Raw genomic sequence first — 7,176 nt, forward strand, 5'->3', positions numbered from 1 at the left:
GTGGGGATGTAGAGTGGTGATAAATAATATTGGTGGGGATGTAGAATGGTGATAAATAATATTGGTGGGGGATGTAGATGGTGATAAATAATATTGGTGGGGATGTAGATGGTGATAAATAATATTGGTGGTGATGTAGAGCGGTGATAAATAATATTGGTGGGGATGTAGAATGGTGATAAATAATGTTGGTGGGGATGTAGATGGTGATAAATAATATTGGTGGGATGTAGAGTGGTGATGAATAATATTGGTGGGGATGTAGAGTGGTGATGAATAATATTGGTGGGGATGTAGAGTGGTGATAAATAATATTGGTGGGGATATAGAGTGGTGATAAATAGTGTTGGTGGGGATGTAGAGTGGTGATAAATAATATTGGTGGGGATGTAGATGGTGATAAATAATATTGGTGGGGATGTAGAGTGGTGATAAATAATATTGGTGGGGATGTAGAGTGGTGATAAATAATATTGGTGGGGATGTAGATGGTGATAAATAATATTGGTGGGGGTGTAGTGGTGATAAATAATATTGGTGGGGATGTAGAGTGGTGATAAATAATATTGGTGGGGATGTAGATGGTGATAAATAATATTGGTGGGGGTGTAGTGGTGATAAATAATATTGGTGGGGATGTAGTGGTGATAAATAATATTGGTGGGGATGTAGAATGGTGATGAATAATATTGGTGGGGATGTAGAGTGGTGATAAATAATATTGGTGGGGATGTAGAGTGGTGATAAATAATATTGGTGGGGATATAGAGTGGTGATAAATAATATTGGTGGGGATGTAGAGTGGTGATAAATAATATTGGTGGGGATATAGAGTGGTGATAAATAATATTGGTGGGGATGTAGATGGTGATAAATAATATTGGTGGGGATGTAGAGCGGTGATAAATAATATTGGTGGGGATGTAGAATGGTGATAAATAATGTTGGTGGGGATATAGAGTGGTGATAAATAATATTGGTGGGGATATAGAGTGGTGATAAATAATATTGGTGGGGATATAGAGTGGTGATAAATAATATTGGTGGGGATGTAGATGGTGATAAATAATATTGGTGGGGATGTAGATGGTGATAAATAATATTGGTGGGGATGTAGATGGTGATAAATAATATTGGTGGGGATATAGAGTGGTGATAAATAATATTGGTGGGGATGTAGATGGTGATAAATAATATTGGTGGGGATGTAGAGTGGTGATAAATAATATTGGTGGGATGTAGAATGGTGATAAATAATATTGGTGGGATGTAGAATGGTGATAAATAATATTGGTGGGATGTAGAGTGGTGATAAATAATATTGGTGGGGATGTAGTGGTGATAAATAATATTGGTGGGGATGTAGTGGTGATAAATAATATTGGTGGGGATGTAGATGGTGATGAATAATATTGGTGGGGATGTAGAGTGGTGATAAATAATATTGGTGGGGATGTAGATGGTGATGAATAATATTGGTGGGGATATAGAGTGGTGATAAATAATATTGGTGGGGATGTAGAATGGTGATAAATAATATTGGTGGGGATGTAGAGTGGTGATAAATAATATTGGTGGGGATGTAGATGGTGATAAATAATATTGGTGGGGATGTAGAGTGGTGATAAATAATATTGGTGGGGATGTAGATGGTGATAAATAATATTGGTGGGGATGTAGAGTGGTGATAAATAATATTGGTGGGGATGTAGATGGTGATAAATAATATTGGTGGGGATGTAGTGGTGATAAATAATATTGGTGGGGATGTAGATGGTGATGAATAATATTGGTGGGGATGTAGATGGTGATAAATAATATTGGTGGGGATGTAGATGGTGATAAATAATATTGGTGGGGATGTAGAGTGGTGATAAATAATATTGGTGGGGATGTAGAGTGGTGATAAATAATATTGGTGGGGATGTAGATGGTGATAAATAATATTGGTGGGGATGTAGATGGTGATAAATAATATTGGTGGGGATGTAGATGGTGATAAATAATATTGGTGGGGATGTAGATGGTGATAAATAATATTGGTGGGGATGTAGATGGTGATAAATAATATTGGTGGGGATGTAGATGGTGATAAATAATATTGGTGGGGATGTAGAGCGGTGATAAATAATATTGGTGGGATGTAGAGTGGTGATAAATAATATTGGTGGGGATGTAGAATGGTGATAAATAATATTGGTGGGGATGTAGAGTGGTGATAAATAATATTGGTGGGGATGTAGATGGTGATGAATAATATTGGTGGGGATGTAGAGAGGTGATAAATAATATTGGTGGGGATGTAGAGTGGTGATAAATAATATTGGTGGGGATGTAGAGTGGTGATAAATAATATTGGTGGGGATGTAGAGCGGTGATAAATAATTTTGGTGGGGATGTAGAGTGGTGATAAATAATGTTGGTGGGGATGTAGAGTGGTGATAAATAATGTTGGTGGGGATGTAGATGGTGATAAATAATTTTGGTGGGGATGTAGAGTGGTGATAAATAATATTGGTGGGGATGTAGAGTGGTGATAAATAATATTGGTGGGGATGTAGAGCCTGCCACGCCAGCCTGCCACGCCAGAACAGCCTTTCTTAAGTGTGTGTGTGAGTGAGTGAGAAAGAGAGAGTGTGTGTGTAACGGAGATGAGGCTACCCCTCCGAGCAGAGGTACGGCGGCGCGGTGGCAGACGCTTTACACCTCATTGGCTTGCGAGGAGCGCCAATCACCACCCACCGGTCCACCCCTCAGCCTCCCAGCCAGCCGGCCACTCACAACCCTGAGCAGTGATTCAGAGAACAAGAGAGAGAGAGGGAAAGAGAGAGAGTGAGAGAACGGGGAAGAAAGAGAGAGAGTTGGCAGCTGGGGAGGGTTAAAGGGAAAAATCTCTAACAGCAGGACAATCACTAATGGAAATGTGATTGGTGAGTCATTTTTGAGGATGCTGTTGTTGCTTTCTGTTTGGAGGCTCTGCAAAGTGCTGCTCTGGATCTGAACCAACTTAAACTAGCACTGAAGTTGGCCAGCCGCAGGTTAGTGTCAATAGGCAATAAGCAAATGCCACAGCTATTGAGCTAAAGTGTGTGGCAGATCGTAGGGCAGTGAACATACAGCCAAGTGTAGGGAAAGACAGCAACCTCACAGAAGAGAGGTGGCCAAACTAAAAATGTGTGAAAGAAAGATCTAACATGACCAAGAGTCCACTGACTCTCAAAAGCTGCCAGCTTCCCATTTGATCACAGAATAAAAGACTCAAGATTGATTGATGGAAAAAGCTACAGAGAGAGAGAGAGACATGGAGCGAGAGACGAAGAGAAAGAGGGAGAAACATAGAGAGCCAGACAGAACAAAAGAGAGAAAGACAGATGGGAGAGAGAGAGAGAGAGAGAGAGAGAGAGAGAGAGAGAGAGAGAGAGAGAGAGAGAGAGAGAGCAAGGGAAAGAGCAAGGGAAAGAAAGCCCCAAAAAATAATCAAATCAAATTGTATGTCACATGCGTCGAATACAACAGGTGTAGACCTTACAGTGAAACGCTTACTTACAAGCCCCTAACCAACAATGCTTTAAGTTAAGAAAAATTAAATAAGTGTGAAGTAAAAAATAGAAAATTTAACAGCAGAAGTAAAATAACAAGCAAGGCTATATACAGGGGGTACCGGTACAGAGTCAATGTGTGGGGGCACCGGTTAGTTGAGGTAACTGAGGTAATATGTACATGTAGGTAGAGTTAAAGTGACTATGCATAGATTATAAACAGAAAGTAGCAGTAGTGTAAAAGATGGATCTGGGTAGCCCTTTGATTAGCTGTTCAGGAGTCTTATGGCTTGGTTGTAGAAGCTGTTCAGAAGCCTTTTGGACTTAATGCTCCGGTACCCCTTGCTGAGAATAGTCTGACGGGTGGCTGGAGTCTTTGACAATTTTTAGGATCTTCCTCTGACACCGCCTGATATTGAGGTCCTGGATGGCAGGAAGCTTGGCCCCAGTAATGTACTGGGCCGTACGCACTACTCTCTGTAGTGCTTTGCGGTCGGAGGCCGAGCAGTTGCCATACCAGGCAGTGATGCAACCAGGCAGGATGCTCTCGATGGTGCAGCTGTAAAACCTTTTGAGGATCTAAGGACCCATGCCAAATCTTTTCAGTCTCCTGAGGGGGAACAGGCTTTGTCGTGCCCTCTTCGCGACTGTCTTGGTGTGTTTGGACCATAATATTTGATGGTGATGTGGACAGCAAGGAACTTGAAGCTCTCAACCTGTTCCACTACAGCCCTGTCGATGAGGATCGGGGCGTGCTCGGTCCTCCTTTTCCTGTAGTCCACTTTTCTTGTCCTTGGTCTTGATCACGTGGAAGAGGAGGTTGTTGTCCTGGCACCACACGACCAGGTCTCTGACCTCCTCCCTATAGGCTGTCTCATCGTTGTCGGTGATCAGGCCTACCACGGTTGTGTCATCTGCAAACTTAATGATGGTGTTGGAGTCGTGCCTGGCCATGCAGTCATGAGTGGAGGGGACTGAGGAGGCACCCCTGAGGGGCCGCCATGCTGAGGATCAGCGTGGCGGATGTGTTGTTCCCTACCCTTATCACCTGGGGGCGGCACGTCAAGAAGTCCAGAATCCAGTTGCAGAGGGAGGTGTTAAGTCCGAGGGTCCTTAGCTTATTATTGAGCTTTGAAGGCACTATGGTGTTGAATGCTGAGCGGTAGTCAGTGAATAGCATTCTCACATACAGTTGAAGTCGGAAGTTCACATACACTTAGGTTGGAGTCATTAAAACTTGTTTTTCAACCACTCCACACATTTCTTGTTAACAAACTATAGTTTTGGCAAGTCGGGTAGGACATCTACTTTGTATATGACACAAGTAATTTTTCCAAGAATTGTTTACAGACAGATTATTTCACTGTATCACAATTCCAGTGGTCAGAAATTTACATACACTAAGTTGAATGTGCCTTTAAACAGCATGGAAAATTCCAGAAAATGTCATGGCTTTAGAAGCTTATGATAGGCTAATTGACATAATTTGAGTAAATTGTATGTGTACCTGTGGATGTATTTCAAGGCCTACCTTCAAACTCAGTGCCTCTTTGCTTGACATCATGGGAAAATCAAAAGAAATCAGCCAAGACCTCAGAAAATAAATTGTAGACCTCCACAAGTCTGGTTCATCCTTGGGAGCAATTTCCAAATGCCTGAAGGTACCACATGCATCTGTACAAACAATAGTACGCAAGTATAAACACCATGGGACTACGCAGCCATCATACCGCTCAGGAAGGACACGCGCTCTGTCTCTTAGAGATGAACGTACTTGGTGCAAAAAGTGCAAATCAATCCCAGAACAACAGCAATGGACCTTGTGAAGATGCTGGAGGAAACAGGTACAAAAGTATCTATATCCACAGTAAAACTAGTCCTATATCGACATAACCTGAAAGGCCGCTCAGCAAGGAAGAAGCAACTGCTCCAAAACTGACATAAAAAAGCCAGACTACGGTTTGCAACTGCACATGGGGACAAAGATCATACTTTTTGGAGAAATGTCCTCTGGTCTGATGAAACAAAATCGAACTGTTTGGCTATAATGACCATCATTATGTTTGGAGGAAAAACGGGGAAGCTTGCAAGCCGAAGAACACCATCCCAACCGTGAAGCACGGGGTGGCAGCATCATGTTGTGCTTTGCTACGGAAGGGACTGGTGCACTTCACAAAATAGATGGAATCATGAGGATGGAAAATTGTGTGGATATATTGAAGCAACATCTCAAGATATCAGTCAGGAAGTTAAAACTTGGTCGCAAATGGGTCTTCCAAATGGACAATGACCCCAAGCATACTTCCAAAGTTGTGGCAAAATAGGACAACAAAGTCAAGGTATTGGAGTGGCCATCACAAAGCCCTGACCTCAATCCTGTAGAAAATTTGTGAACTGAAAAACTGTGTGTGAGCAAGGAGGGCTACAAAGCTGACTCAGTTACACCAGCTCTGTCAGGAGGAATTGGCCAAAATTCACCCAACTTATTGTGGGAAGCTTCTGGAAGGCTACCCGAAACGTTTGACCCAAGTTAAACAATTTATAGCCAATGCTATTAAATACTAATTGAGTGTATGTAAACTTCTGACCCACTGGGAATGTGATAAAATAAATAAAAGCTGAAATAAATAATCCTCTCTACTACTATTCTGCCATTTCACATTCTTAAAAGAAAGTGGTGATCCTAACTGACCTAAGACAGGGAATTTTTACTAGGATTAAATGTCAGGAATTGTGATAAACAGAGTTTAACTGTATTTGGCTGAGGTGTATGTAAACTTCCGATTTCAACTGTAGGTGTTCCTTTTGTCCAGGTGGGAAAGGGCAGTGTTGAGTGCAATAGCGATTGCATCATCTGTGGATATGTTGGGGCAGTATTCAAATTGCTAGGGTTTCTGGGATAATGGTGTCATTGTGAGCCATGACCAGCCTTTCAAAGCACTTCATGGCTTCAGACATGAGTGCTACGGGTCGGTAGTCATTTAGGCAAGTTACCTTAGTGTTCTTGGGCATAAGGACTCTGGTGGTCTGCTTAAATAAAACATGTTGGTATTACAGACTCAGTCAGGGATAGGTTGAAAATGTCAGTGAAGACACTTGCCAGTTGGTCAGGGCATTCTCGGAGTATACGTCCTGGTAATACGTCTGGCCCGCTCCTTGAAAGTGGCAGCTCTACCATTTAGTTCAGTGTGGATGTTGCCTGTAATCCATGGCTTCTGGTTGGGTTATGTCACTGTGGGGACGACATCATCGATGCACGTATTGATGAAGCCAGTGACTGATGTGGTAGAACGAGAGAGACGAAGAGAAAGAGCCAGAAAGAGAGCCAGATAGAAGAAGAAAGAGAGCCAGATAGAAGAAGAAAGAGAGCCAGATGGGAGAGAAAAAGGGAACGAGAAAGAGAGCCTGATAGAATAAAAGAAAATAGACTGAGGCTAGCTCTGTGTACGTTTGTGAGGAGTAGTGGCACAGAACTGTACTAAGAAGCAGTGAAGACCGAGAGGAGTTGGACCACAGATATACACTGAGTAAACAAAATATTAAGAACACCTGACCAGGTGAAAGCTATGATCCCTTATTGATTTCACTTGTGTAGATGAAGTGGAGGATTTTTAAGCCTTGAGACAAGACATGGATT

The sequence above is a fragment of the Salvelinus namaycush genome, unplaced genomic scaffold (assembly GCF_016432855.1).
Source record: "Salvelinus namaycush isolate Seneca unplaced genomic scaffold, SaNama_1.0 Scaffold2325, whole genome shotgun sequence".
Classification (NCBI taxonomy): domain Eukaryota; kingdom Metazoa; phylum Chordata; class Actinopteri; order Salmoniformes; family Salmonidae; genus Salvelinus; species Salvelinus namaycush.